This window comes from Anopheles moucheti, chromosome 2, assembly GCF_943734755.1.
Source record: "Anopheles moucheti chromosome 2, idAnoMoucSN_F20_07, whole genome shotgun sequence".
NCBI lineage: Eukaryota > Metazoa > Arthropoda > Insecta > Diptera > Culicidae > Anopheles > Anopheles moucheti.
In genome coordinates this window covers 97,378,482-97,394,152 of record NC_069140.1, presented here as the reverse complement: position 1 = coordinate 97,394,152, position 15,671 = coordinate 97,378,482, and the positions used below count along the sequence as shown (strand labels likewise).

The window sequence follows — 15,671 nt, the reverse complement described above, 5'->3', positions numbered from 1 at the left end:
GCTTGCCGATCCGAACGCACGCACACACGGGCCGTAATACTTGTTTGCAGAATCAGCGAGAGCATCGCAATTCAATTTTCATGCTTAATTTTACCCATCACTACACTACTCAACTGGCACGGCACACCAAATGCATACGTTTGCTTCGAAATAGCTTTGCAAATTTCACTGTTTCGCACCGCAAATACAATCAACAATTCGGTGTATGTTGATAGGCAACCCGTCACTTATTCTCGAGAATTCTATGCACTTTATATTGATGCACCTTGCACCAAACAATTCGAAATCACTCACGCACGCACGCTTATCACCTTTCCTTCCTTTGCACAACTTGGCTATGTGTGTGTGTGTATTTTTTTCTTTACTCCAAAAGATTTTCTTTTCGACACTTTTGAGAAAAAAATAATAATTTCCCAACAATCACGAAATTTTTCTTCGTTGTCACACGCAAGCATCGAATAAACGCAATTGGGAATACATTTCCTTCGCACACCACCAACAACACTGGATTTTTAATCACTCTTCCTTTCCGAAACCACCGCCACTTCTTTTTCTTCTTCTCCGTCTCAGGAGGCCAGCTTTTCACGAAATCGATCGGCTCCCCCGTAGTAGGACCGTTTTTTTTTATGCTCCGGAATACTTCTCTGTCGGTCTAAATATCTGCCTAAATCTGCGACACACTTTTACCACTCGACGGTGCGTCGTCAATGCGTTTCACTAACTTTTGCATTGGCATCACATTCCAAAAACACACATCATTATTGCGTGAATGATGTTTTGATTTCTTCGCTGGCTCGACGAAATTCCGTGTCACTTGAACCACAAATCATGAAAAGCCTCCTCGAGAGAGCTGTCAAAATCGTATTTCGATTTTTTTACTCACCAACACTACCGACTTGACCGATCAGCTCACTAACACCAACTCCTTTCCGAAGTGCACCACATTTCTCTCGTACTTCATTCTCTCTTCATACTCCCGCTCTCTCACTCGCACCTATTCCGGCACGCACACACCTTCGCCGTTTGGAGCGTAGCGTGTAGAACAACTCGCGTGGCGGCGGGAGAATTTAGCTATCTTCAGCAATTCCGCGCTTGTATGACAGCTCGCGTTGCAGGACTTGATTGGATTGATTTGGGATTGTCGGTACGCGAGTCGGTGTACAGCGGCACCAAAATAAAAAAGAAAGCCACGCACTACGCACATTAGATGCAGTACGCCACCATTAATCCACACACGCGTTGTATGATGGGCGACGCGTAATAAATCACTTTACGCCGTATTCTGAAACACCCACTTGCAACACACCACTGCTCTTTCACTGCACAGCTGGACCTTTTCACCTTCCTGTTTTCTTGGATGATTCTTGTTTTTAAAGCCTATAATAAAGTGTGAAGAAGAATAGCATTAGCGTGCGGTGCACTAAATCCACTACCCTTTGGCACGCACGACCAGACACAGCGCAGCGCTGTTTCTGATGCTCAGCCCTAATGGTTGTCTCGGGGTCATTAGAAAGAACCACAGCGTATGAATTATTGCCTCATTAGAACGACCTGCCATGGACACAGCGTATAAAGGAAGGCGAAAGAGACACGAAACGTTAATTTATATGGCGTATTTATAAGGTTTTATGGATTTTTTTCAGCGCAGCCATTTTGACAATTTTTAATTACGTGTTGGCTGTACAAAATAGGTCGTGAATAGTAATCTTGTTCATATGTTCGCTTTTAACCAACAATACAAACATTCATGCAAAGGAGGAAAAGCGTAAAACCATAATTAGGAATTCGTAAAATGTCAAAATACGCGTCTAGGATATGTGTGAGAATATTCACATTGGGATAGATTTTCAGAACTTGACCCAAAACCTCCTACTGAAACATTCTTGAATTCCAATGTTTCCAATCTTAACAAACCTGGTTGCTCGAAACCCGGAATCGCCGATTCTGGACATTATTTTTGGATCTCAATCATATTCCTAGAGTCCTAAATCCAGATCACTTGGACTAATAATAGCGTGTACTACTACGCAAACGAAGCTCGCAAATAGTAAATAGACAGTGAATCTTCAAGAATAATACAAAGTGAACGTTCGTAGTAAATCTTTAGCTAAAACACTCTGCTCACGATGTGGTTTCGGTTTTCATCACAAACCCGGCATGAATTCTAGTAATCCGACATGTGGCAAACAATCACTACAAGGGTGGAGACGCCAAACAAGCAGGAAGTGGAGATAACTGAGAAGAAGGCACTGTTTTCCACCTTGGCAGGTGGTTTTGAAGTCGTTCGCCGATAACAATAGTAGCCACCGTAGTATACTACAAATTTCCACGAAAACGGTGTGCACTTTGCGTTGATTACTACTACGCTTCACATACGCACATGCCTCCGTCTCACTCTTTTTACGCTTGTTGTATTTTCTTCTTTTTTGTATTTCCACCAATCATAGTACACACACGTTGACAAAACTTGTGTGCGTGTTGTTTTTTTTCTGTGTTGTTTTGCTTTTTTTTCGTCATTGAACCGTGTTCGCATTCGCTCTCTCTCTCTTTCTTGCTTTTGTGCGCACACTCTCTCTTTCTTGTGATTTGATTTGCTCTCTTGCTCACTTGCTCACTCTCTCTCTCATTGAATGCACTGTCGTAGAAATCGTTCTACATCGCCAAACAAATCGTTAGCCGACCTGACGACCATTTTACACCGTTTATTAATTTCGTGCTATTAAAACTTCCAAAATACATGCACTGCAGCGGCATTACACTTTTCCTTTGCACCATTCGTTTATCAACCAAAACAACTCATAAATCAAACAACTAATTTTTAAATTGATCACTCCAAAATGCACGATAATCCTTATTTGCATTTTTAAATTGTAGGAAACATTTTAATTCTACCGATCTCCAACCTTTCAACTTTACCACCCCCTATCACTCCACCTTATTGTTGTTTTGTCCAACGCAACTCAATACGCACACACGCGCACCTTGCTTTACTTTGCTGCCTATGTGTTGCGGCACTTCCGTCAGGTTGCTGCGATGCGACCACGCGGGATTTCAAGTTTCAAATGTTTGTGGTTGGTTTTTCTGTGAACAGCGCAGGGGGCTCATGTTTTCCGCCGTGCTTCGCAATTGCAGGGCTTTTCACGCCGTGTGGAAGAAACTACTTGCGTATACCAATGATATTGTTTTAATTCACGGAAGGACGATCATGCCGCATATCTTTTTCAGAACGATCCAGAAAATATAATGTTGGCAGCATTTGAACATAAAGTATATTAAGAGTCAAATAAATCACGAGTTGCCTCTTAAAAACGCTTGTATCTGTGAAGCATATTCCTTGAAACGGCGATAAGCCACCTCAACTTAATGAGCAAATATCTGAGTGGTTGGTCGGGATGATGGGGTCTATGTTAGAAGCTTGGTTTCAATACTGCGGCATCCTCATCGCAAAGTCACCAGAAAACCAGACACAAAGTAGCTAACGGACGAACCCTGCATTTGAGAGCATGTGCTGTATTCTCTCGCAACCACGAAAGAGATGCAGTTCGACTCATTGTTTAATGGCAGAAAGAGACACACATAGTTTTATCTCTTTGGCAGCGCGCGTGTGTGTGCGTGTGTGAAACAATAGATTGTACAAATCTGCATCGCACGCACATTTCTGCAAACACGTTATGGGAGAGAATAGCTGCACAAGGGCAAGAGTGGGAGAGAAACAGTTTGTTTTCTTTCCCTCTTTGCTTCTTGTTTTGTTGTTTTTTTTATTGAAATTCTCTCGCAATTGCATTAATTTCCAGTGAACTCACCACTAAAATTGCGTGTTTGAACTTCAAAGCACCGCAGCAATTGTTTGATGTTTTAATTTGTTTAATTGTTCTTTATTTCCTTTGCTAATACATTCGTTTTACAGTATTTTATTGTGAATTTAAGTAGCTTTACTTAATATTGCAATGTTTGTATACAATTCTTCCAAGCGAAGTGTTCTCTTTCATTTCTTATTCAATTTTCACAAATTTCTTGTGTTTTTTATATCATAAAATTACATTTTTCTACTTATTTCGCGCAGATAATAATCCCAAGATTAAATCAAACCTGTTTTTAGCTTACATTTTCATTAGAAATAGTTGAAACTTTTGGGATGTCTTCTGGTATGTGTAAATTTAATTGTTTTCCCACCCAAATGTTCAATCAGAACAGTACTAATTTGATATTGTTTATGACTTGCATCACTCTTACCGGTGTGGTGTTTTTGGTTTCTTTTTTCGTTTGTGCCTTCATCGCTGTCGCTCTCGGCTTCCATTTCTTTCCTGCAATCGTTCCTTCTCTTCCAAACTTTCATTGCGTATAATGGACCGGTGCGTGAGAGCATTTAGTGCGTACCTTTCTCCACGGGCACCCCAGCCACGTGCCCCGTTGCTCCACACGCTGTTCCAACACACGTGTCATTTTAGACCTACTCTCCCCCACCCACTGGGGCGGTGGTGTGACCTTGACTCGGTCATTCTTGCGGATGTTCACCGATTAAAGTGATCAATTTCCTTCCCATGCCTTTCGTTTTTACCGAAGCAGATCATTTACAGCATCAATTTACGAACGGAGGGCGCTCTGAGTTTTTGTCATCGAGTTGCAAATGGACGGTGTTGGAAAGAAAATCGAATGGTGTCGAATTTCTACATAAATCAGAACATTAACGGTTGTAAATTTGAAAGCAATAGTATAACTTTCTCATTCCGTTTTACTGCGGGGCGCATTTACTGCCGGGGAAATGTGTCACTTTCCCGGTCCAAATGATGCTTTTTGTTGCATTCTATCGCCACACGGCTGTTCGGCCTCCATGTTCCTATCACATTGCCTACCGGAACATAAAAGGCTCCCTTTTCGGATATATACAGGAAAATACGAACAAGAAAAGTATAAGCACGTGGAATCAAATGCTCTGGTGCACAAAAAGCTGCAATTGCAGTACCGATGTAGGTCATACGAGAAAGCAATACACACACTGGCACACATACAAATAAGGCATTCCGCTGCATCTAAAGGGGTTTTGCTTCCCCCTGTTTTGGGGACGAGTGCATTAGGCAGTCGCAGTTGCAGCCTCCATATTTTTTTTCCTTCCCATACCTCGTCTACGTCTAGTCGAGGGCTATAGCAACAAGAGAGTGCAATCGACCGCGAGCCCACCTTTAAAATGACCATCCGACCAGGTGCAACAAAAATAAGGGGAAGAAGCAGAGAGCGAGAGAAAAAAAAACGAAAATAAATTACATTTTAATCTCGACCATCTCATCCGTCATGGGATGAACTGAAGGGCGGCCGTGGGGTGGGTGTGTAGTTGAAGGTAATATAAAAATAGCAGTGAAAAAAGAAGCTTGCAGCTAAGTGTATCGATGTAGCTATATTTGTACGTGCAACGTGAACATCATCCTTTGCTGTAGATAACGACGATCAATATTAACGTTTGATGTGTACATAGCATTATGTTTGGGTGTTGTGCACCATTGAAACATATAGTAGCAGGAAGTGTACCGCTTGTTTAAACAGGTGGCAAGCGAATTGGGCAAATAAGTGCCATTAGTTACTGGTGTAAATGCTACGAATGATCCCTTCGACTAGACACTTTACCCTTGTTAGGCGCTTTGTTTGCGCTAACCAATTAATATAAATTGTATGTTTTGGCAAATAAATGTACCGCATTGATGCTGAGCCCACAAGAGGATAAGTTTAGCCTAAGTGAAACTATCAATCATTTCGCGATCTTATAACACTCTATCCCCATCCCCTAGTGGAGCTCTGTGAAAGATTAAGTACATTAATTAACTTATATCCTGAAAAACCATGAAATAGTGAAAGTTTTTAAACAATAATTCATTTAATAGCATTATGTATCTATTTATTAATCATTTATAACCATTTTTCAGTTGTCTAACTTGTTTATACATCCCACGTCATCCACTGTAATAAGTAATCGGCAAGGCCATCCATTAATCTCAGGGTATTGAATATGAGTCATCTTTGTCGCGTGTCTTTTCATTCTTAGTCAACTATCAAGAGGAGCTACGTGGTTACATGGTTACTGTAGTCTAGTATCTATATTTAAATACAGAAACATTAAAAAACACTTAAATATATTTTACGTCAAGAAGTTATTTCAGATTGTTAAGTTGAGATTGTCTTATTTGTCAAGTTTTGTTATTCAGATTATTTTTAAAGTCCTACTCATCAAAATCTCTCTTGATTTTTAAGCATTTTAAGCATTTAACACTGCTCTTGAAGGATTCTTTTGAAAGTGTAATATTATTGTATCTATCAACCAAAAATTTTATATTGTAATGTAATGTAAGAACTCTATGAATCAGTAACTTGGTTGATTTAACGTCGTGTTATATGTTTAAATACGTGCAAAATGCTATTCATAACTCAAATAAGTTCCTAAGGACATTAAAAATGTACGAATAACTTACCGGAGCTCTTTTACCGAAAATTATATACATGCATGCTTGAATATCAAATAATCAAAGATGCTGAACAAGCTGAATAAATGTAGAAAAAAAGCGAATTTTGAAACATTTATCACGCACAAAACACAAAGCTCCTTTCTAAAACAGTACATTCATCTGACAGACCGATTTTCTTTGATTTTCCATTTCAAAACTCATCTACACGTTCCATATTGGTAGCCATTCCCACAACCCTTAACCCTCAAGCGATTCATGATCAGGAAAAAGGCAAAAAAAAACTGGAAAAATCGCGAATGAATAAAGAAAATATTTGCATAAATTCCACCTGGGCTCGTTGCACATTCGTCGATTCCGGCACATCCCGTTTATGACGAGTGGTCCGTACGGTTTTGTAGTCCTGTGCTCCGGTACGATCGGTTCCACTACACCGTTCAACGTGTTCGCTGAGGACGTCGGGATGTGTGTTGAAACAAAAGAAGACAAAAAAAATATTCCGCCCCCCCCTTCTAACGCTTCACAGCAAATCGTACACCAACGCAATCGGACAAATTTCACTTTATAGTCGGAAAATGCTCCAAGGGAAGTTTGTTAAAGCAAAAATGGTCCACGTGGACAAAACGGAGTAAGGCACGGAAATGGTCTCTAGCGTGCTCTCGCGCTCTCTAGCTGTGCATGTGTTTGAGTTTAGAATGGATGGGAAATGTGGCAAAATGAGCATATTTCATCTTTCTGGGAATGGAAATTTCACACTTAGATCGGTTTCTGCGACGGCATTCGAAGTTATTACGGGCTACGTGTCACTCCAGTGTCGGATGGGTAGAAAACAGGGGAAGAAGCGATTGGAGCTGGTATGATTTTATTTTTTCATAACGATCTTCAATCCGTTAGATTCGCGTGCCACGTTACCATTTTGAGGGACGAATTTGTATGAGGCGAATGTTTCTTGTTTCTCGTTCACACCCGTGAGAGAGATTGATAACAATCTGCTTGATGTTGGTTGTCGATGATAGACGAGGAAAAATGTGTACTGAAACGGTAGAAGAAAGAACAAATATGGGAACTCAAATATATTGAATATCTTCACGCACTTGTGGATGGATGAGAGATTTTTTTCGACTAATAAAAGAAGAGTAGAAAATAGAAATATGCATGAAAAATGTTATCTTGTCTACAGAATAAACCTTGAATTATACCTATGAATCTTAACATAAAACAAGCATTCAAATGATTCCCGAAAGCTCGGCTCATGTTCGCCTCCTAGCTGTCCATCAACAGTGACATCCTCTTGTTGGACATAATCCCATCAAGTGAACATAATTCACCGGTATCGATCGTTTTCACCAACCGTTCCCGCTCTACGCTCTTCCCTGTCACACCGGATATTCAACCATTTCCGATTGTTGCGGAGTGGCGTATCACAAACACGGGAATGAAAACATGATGCTTCTGGACTTATCAATCGAACGGGACGATGTTAGGTTCCGAAAAGGTACAAAAGGAAGATGTGTCGTTGAAAGAGCAAAACTATCACAAGATATTCGACTTTTGATAAACTATGCTACTTTCCTAGAAGTGGAAAATTTCCGATGGTCAGCCATTTTGTTCTCTAGTAGAATAAATTGGACCCTGTAGAAGTTGGCAAAGAGCATAGAATTAAAAACCCAGAACAGGGTAATGGGTGTGTGTGTGTGTGTCTGTATGGAAAAAAGGTACGACACGCAAAGAGATGTGACGATGATTAATGTTTTCAGGAGTAGAAAAATTTGGCCTGTGTTCTACCATGCGAAAGTTCTTGATGGATTGTAGAAGTATTGCCCAACACTAAAAGGTATTACCGTGTACAGTGAGGTGCTTAAAATTAGATCCGGTTTTTATTTATTTCTATTTTTCCTTCCATGCTCCTTTCCCACCGGCACGCTGTTTGCTAAGCTAGATTTATTTCTGTTTATTGTCCAAACCACTGGCACGAAGATGATGGTGACGACTCCAGCCAAACGTAACTGGTTTGCGTTGTGCTCAGGAAACCGATAAGAATTGAACGTCACATTTGGCACCGAACACCCAAAGGGTTGGCCAAATGCGACGGCCATCCTCGATGCCATCGTCAGCAGTTCCGAACTTTGTTCCCGGCGCGAAGTTTTACCATCTCGTCAAACTTCCCACTTGAAACGGTAATAAAACTGGCTTAGCTCCGTACGTAATGTATAACGCGACTCGCACTCGTCAGTTCCGTGCACGGGCAAAGTGATGTGACTGCAAAATTAATTAACAACCAACGGGGAGTGTTGTGTTTTTAAACAGTGCACTGTAAACAATAGAAATATTTGTTCTGGCGGGTGTACGTGTACTATTGATCAAGCTGTGGACTACATGAAGTCGAGAAGTTCTGACTTGAAATGTGATTTATTGGAAGCACTTCTGGGTAGCCACGTGCTAAATCCATTTTAGGGTCTGATCTGTCAGTTTAAATTTGACAGTTGTAGCAAATCTAGAAAAACTGCTAACCCTGCACAGAATAAATTTGTCCATAGAATTGTTTTCTCATAGCTGTCTATAAGTCCTTCGGATTTATCTCACCAACCATCCAAAGTATCTCGAGTGGATAGTTGAACTCTCGGGTGGATTTGTTCGCGCAATGGTAGAGACCTTTTCAGAACCTTCCTTCGCACACTTTTTTTCCATCCCATTCATATCACCTTTGGCTGGCAGGAGCAAACGAGATGAATACGTAATTATAAGGTTAATTTATGCAAAGAATAAATGCACTTATTCTTGCCATAGTCGAGGCCATTCCGTTCGTGCACGCTTCATTCTTCCCAAATCCCGCAACAAGACAAGGCACACCATTTTATTCTCTTGCTCCCATTTCGTTCGCCTCTGTGTGTGTATGTGTGTTTGGCTGTGTATAAATTTGAATTTTTTATGAACTATGCACACACCCATACACAACCGCGCGCGCGATCTCTATTGCTCTTCGTGCATGAATACGAGTGATATAAAGTGTAGAGAAACTGGCCATTAAAAAAAATTGTTAAATAAAACCCCATTCCATACTTGAAACGTCGTCGTCGTCGTCGTCGTCGTCGTCGTCGTCGTGTTCGTGTAGCAGGGGTACGTTCTTGGAAAACAATTGACAAACGACATGGAGATGTCCAAATTTTGGTTGGCAAGACCCGCAAGACGGGGTTCATTGCCCCAGCAACTGGAAGGGGATGGGGTTTGTGTCACATAATGAGGCTGCTTCATGAAAGCCCACAAAAGCACAATCCACCCTTAGAACGATCACCGATAGAAACGGTTCTGAAGCGTGGCTTTTGCTTTTTCCGCACCGATCGTTTGGCAGCTGTCAGTATTACGAGTGACGATAATTGCACAATCCCATCTTGCTATCGCAGGTAGTGATCGAAAGGGAGGGGAATTAAATGATGTGATCGATGGTGATTGTAATTGTCGACCAAAACAGTCACAGTGCGATCTTGCGCCTGCGTGAAGGAATGTGCACGATACATGCGAAGGAGTCGTTGCGATGGCCCAAAAGGGAGGATGAGGGGGAAGCTGGTTGCAATATCGCGATGCAGTTGCATCATGACATTTGATGGCGTTGTTCCGAGCAGGGGATGTCGTTTACGTTTTTCTTTCCCAGCTCGTTTTTTGTTTTGTTTTTTTTTTGGTGATGACGGCCATCGTACCGTGCCGGAGAGAAAGAAGGGTTTTCGGTTTCGATTTTGCGTTTCTTTATAGCGCACTTCTGAAGCATTCGGCACTGTGTGCGTTTTGGTTTGGCGGCTGGGGTGAGATTTATTGCGTTAAATAAATAAGCACGGCGTTCTTACTGCGAGGGCTTTTCAGCTTACGGCATGGTCAAAGGTTTCCAGCCGATCGCGTAAAATGCTACATTCCATTTCCAACGCAATTTCGTTGTGCAATCGGTCAGATTTCTTTTCGGGCATGAGGTCATAGGGCATTTTTGTGAGATAGTTGGATCATGCATATGGTTAATGAGTTATCAAAGATCTGTCAAGATTTTCTTCTTCAAGACTTCTTATCAAGAGAACAAAACGTTAAACAAAGAACACTTCTCCACGGATGACTAACGGAGAATGAAATGATTGCTCGTGTTTACAAGCGAGAATAGAAGCAGAAACCCTTCTGCTATAGATGGTAATAACCGCAAGCTGCTGGTAGTTCTAAAGTCTTCTCCGCTCGTTCCCGTGTCCAACCCCATATCGATTGGCTGACAGTGACATTTCGTATTCCCAGTGTCCGTCGATACTATATGCATGGGACGGTTTTCTTCTCCACTTGGAAAGATAAGTTACTTTTACAATTGCCATTAGTCAGCATTCCCACCAACCTACGCCAACACCACCCGTACACGTCGGTTGACATCTTCGGTACGGCCATTAGTAGTGTTCTTTGTCGTCTAGGCGACGGATTTCTTTTCTGGAGTGGAGTCCGTTTCCTGCATGCATCATAAAAACCACCGCCATTATACCAAAGTGAAAGAAACTATTGTGAAGCTGGTGGAATAATAAAATGAGCTCTTCGTTTCACCGAAATGACATCAGAAAGAAACTGGGAAGAGATCAGAACCAAGGCAACTCGCAACGGAAGAAACTGTGTAGAGCGGAGCGATATTAATTAAGCAAAGAAGCTGACATTAACTGTACATTCGATCATCGCTTGCTCGGGAATAGGTGTCCGTCGTAATCGATCGAATGATGTCAGAGACAGCCGACAGCTAACGTGTGAATTTCTGAGGCTTCTCTCAAACAATAGTGCCCACGGATTGTGACAATTTAATTTCTAGCGTCCAGCAGTAATTCCACGCACAGCGGTAGTAGCACGTTAGGGAACCTAAATTAACCTTCTTGAAATGGGGAGGGGAGAAAACGAAAACACAAGGGAAATGGATATTGATTGCGTCATCAAACTCATTAACACTAAGGGGTAGGGTTCCACGACCCATCCGTAGGGTTTCGAACAATTCGAACAACCAAACAACGAACCAGTGACAGTGACGCTTCCCGGCATACCAAACCAGCGACAAAAGGTTCATTGAACCAAGGCCACTCTCGAACGCAAAGCCCTTTAAAACGCATTAAAATGGTAGCACCCAACTAGGTCACGGTTCGGGTGGTGGTTCTATGGCGTCCACCTTTTGACTTTTCCACGCTCGAACCGGACTGGTACTTTACTGGGCGCACTACGAGCGCTGTACTTGTGGTGTCCTATTTTATGTATTTTTTTTGTTGTATTTCTCTTAACTCAAGGATCGTACGAGTTAAAAACGAAAGAATGAAAAATATATTCTCTTTTCGCTTGCACTACTTTAACGAACAAAATGGTGGTAAATGTGAAACTCTTGGAGTAGAAGAACGAATGGAAAATAGCTACCCAGGGCAGTGTGAACGAAGTCATCTCGGAGTTATTAATGCTCATTTTAGTACAATTGATAACTCATAATCTTTTAGCTATTCCTACTTTCATGGTGGTAAAATATAGTGATACTATCTATTTATACTTCTTTTATGATCAATGCTGATAACACAATTTTCGTTATACAAAAGATGACAGTAATTCATGCATCTCAGTGAGCTTTTTATAACAACCTATAAAGTTGTGTGTTGTTGAATCATGTTCATCATTCCTTGGTTGCCATTGGTTACGCATGTTTTGCTGGAAAGAAGCGTCAACATCTGATCGGATATTGGGAGTATTTCGAAACAGTAGCCAAACCCTTCATGGCCTGCTTCCTATATCGTCGAATGTATTCTCAGGGGAAAAAACTGACATGAGCTACTGAATTGTAATTAAAAGTGCGAAGTTATTGGGAGAGTTTCGGCCGCTTGTAGGTATCAATCACTGTGCGACGTATTGCATCACGTCCACGATGTCTTGTCGCGATGGCTCGTGCAGGAATTCGTTGAGAGAAGCGACAACTTCTGATCCGCAATATGATCCGGCCTATCCTATAAAAACTTACCTGAGCTACTGAATTGTAATACTGCGAAGGCCCTTGCATGTATTCGTTGAAAAATGGGAACAACTTTTGATCCAATATTGGAACTTTTATTTTAAAACTGTCAATTTTTCCTAGATAATGTTTTATTGCAATCCAATTTAACCCCCTGAGCGAGAATCTTGAGAGTTATTTCGCTGAATTGAAGATATTCTGCAGTAATCTAACGAGCTCTGGCTCTCGGGCTTTGCTAAGATTCCCATTTCGAAGTGAGGTCAGTCTTCTTTCCCGGGTCCAGGATTTATCAGGAAAGATGGATGTATACAATCAAATTAGTTTTATTATGACTTTTGTACGGCTGGTCATGCAACCCCTTGCAGGCACGTTGCTCTTCATGTTATCATTAGTTTCCCTTCTATTTCCTTCAATTTCCTCACTCAGGAAGGTACGTGACATTGAGCATCCCACAATATCATCTCGTTCTTGATGTTTCATAGAAAAATAGAGCGAAAATCCCCATCAGAAGTCGCTTGGAGCGTTCCCATTTCAGTGCCGCGCTTAGTCGAGGGAGTTAGGTTATTGTAGTGCTTGGCCAATTCGGACTAGTCCGTAAAGAATGCCTCCAAGAAGCCTCCAGTACACCAGTACTAGTTTAATTCACCAGCAGGGCCAGTCGCGCTAATGAGATGCAGCGAATCGTTCACTTGGGTTCGTTTGTTAGGGCCAGCCAGTTCCCTGCTCCGTGTATGTGTACGCATGTTGCATGTTTGTTCTAATGGATTTATTTATTTATCTGCAAACACTTGTCGTTCGCTGGACGTTGTGGGGTTGTGGTGGTTGGATTGGAGGGTGTGTGTGTGTGTTTTTTTTATTTGCAATGAAAACGTGTTATTTTTCCGCTTCTCCAGTTGCGGGTCTGTTTATTGATGCAAAACAAAACTTCCCACAGTGCGCAAACACATTTTTACGAGGCTTGATTAAGAACGACCGACATGGCAGTATGAATGAGGCTTTTGTAGATTAAACGATTGCAATACTCGTTTCATAAAGCCATATTTAAATAATGTTGTGGTAATCTTTCGAATAAGTGGAAAACGCAATTAAATAAGCATTTTTAATTAAGTACAAAAATTGAAATAAAAAGCACAAAAAAGCCCAACTAACAGTTCCTAACATTATTCTAGAGAATGTTTACCGTACGCAAGTTGTTGAAGGTAAAGCGATTTTAATAACAAATTGTTATGCATTTTCAAAAAGCTCATTAAAAACGGGAAGGCTCTTGGTAACTGGAACAGTAGAAATGGTATTTATAATTGCTTCACCATCGTCTTCTTCGACGGAAGATAAGAAGGAACCTTCACACACGCGCACACACTCGCTCTCACAAACGTACACACGTGTCATTCCGTGACTGTGTAAACTATGGCAGGCATGTCCCAGTTCTTCCTTCCCTTATTCACACCATGTGCGATAAGCGCTTATCAACCCCGATCAGCTAATTTAATTATTCATCAAACGATTCTGAGCTCCGATTACGAATGGTTGCCGACGAAACTATCGCCGTGGCCGTGGCTGCTACGAGGATCGTTATCTAATGAACTGGCGCGAGGAAAGTTTACGCTTTTAATTGCTTTGCCGGTTATTGAATACGACGTGCGAACCATTTTAAAGTAACACAGTTGCGTATGAATACAAATAAACGAATGATTCCTTAGTATTTTTCGAATGGAAATGATTTTACAAACAAACTGAAAGGAAGAAGAGTTTGTTTTATTTCACCATACAACCATTTCACCAACTAAGGACAACGCCTGCTTTGTGCAACGGATGTCCGATTTTTCTCATTTTTATCTTCACCCAGCGGCCCCCGGCCGGCAATGCAAATTTCGATTCGGAATCGTATTTCTCACCTGTCATGTCGCCATTCGGTACGATTTATCAAAAGCCATTTTAGGAGATACAGCGCACACGGTGAAAACAGACGTGAAAAAACTGCCCATCATATAACCGCCCAAACCCTTCATGGTATGGGGAAGGTGGGGTTGACCGAGCGAAAGAAAGAAGGTGCGCCATTGCTCGCTATATTTTTATGTCAATTACAAAACCCAAAACCCAAAACCCAACCTATATGGATATGAGCAGGGACTTTATCATCAACCGCACCGTCACCGCAGAACGGTGTTCGGGAGGGGTGGAAGGAGACATAAACCTCCGTCAAACAAAAAACTCCCGTTTTATTCTCGCTTTTCTAGTTGGGTGTTTGGTGTGTTTGGTTTCGTTCGCACCAATTGTTCCCCCGTTCTCGTTGCAGTCAGTCGAGACATTATGAGGACATGTGTTTGTAATGTTTTATTCCGAGCCCTTTTTGTTTTCTCGTTTATTGCGCACGAGAGTTTTACGTTTTGTTTAAGCTTTCATCTGCATTAGACATAAGGTTGCTCACACTTTTTTTGCGTTGGGGGTGATTTTTAATTGCAAATCTTTGGCGACTTCAGTAAATTTTGACGTTCGTCTAAGCAAGCAGCTCGTGTACATCATCTTTCACCTCAGTGATAACGCTGATAGCTTATGAATGTTTCATGAAACTCCAAAAAGTCACCCCTTTTCACGTCCGCGCAGTGTGGCGCGTGCACTTTGCGTGCAGTGCATTGGCGGCGCGATTTTGGTGCAGAGATAGGGAAAGATCGGTGATCCGTTCATTAAAAAGCGCCACGCGGACCATCCAATCCCGCGCTAGTGCGGCGCAAATAATCAGATAAAGCGATGCACCAGGCGGACACAGCTCCTAGCGTCAAATTGCAAAAAAGCACCGAAGATGCACCACGTACCATCGATCGCGTAGGCGAGCGGTTGTAAAGTAAGGTGTAATAAAATGGAGAATTATTATTTTTTCATTTCTCTTTTCCCGTTGCTTTGTGCGTTTAGGGTTGCGTTTGTGAAGCTTTTTATGTTGCTCTTGCCAGCTTTTATTTTTTGCCACACTCGTGTACACTCGTGTGCGCGCAGAAAACCGTTTTATAGTTCCGGTGGGGGTTGGTTTTATTAAATTTAATGATTTTTTTTTATGTGCTTCAACTTTGGTGTTTTTGTTTCTGTGTGCGGTTTATTGCCTTTTGAAGGTTCACTGTTTTCATCGGGTGGTGTAAAGTTTCTGATTATTTAACGATTGATAAATTGCAGCTTTTTTATTAATTTGCACACTTCTATGCGTGGGTGCTAGGAGACATTAAACATCATTACTTTTTCTTTAAGTT

At 41.5% G+C, this 15,671-nt stretch overlaps 1 protein-coding gene across 1 annotated transcript in view; it reads right to left on the bottom strand.

Moving 5' to 3' along the window:
• Nucleotides 1–12,527: 12,527 nt before the first annotated feature.
• Nucleotides 12,528–15,671, bottom strand: part of LOC128310620 (microtubule-associated protein futsch) — a 338,371-nt gene continuing 335,227 nt past the window's right edge. Inside the window, exon 7 of the mRNA XM_053047307.1 lies at nt 12,528–12,538. The gene's annotated coding sequence lies outside the window, so the exon portion shown is untranslated. The remainder of the gene's footprint in view (nt 12,539–15,671) is intronic.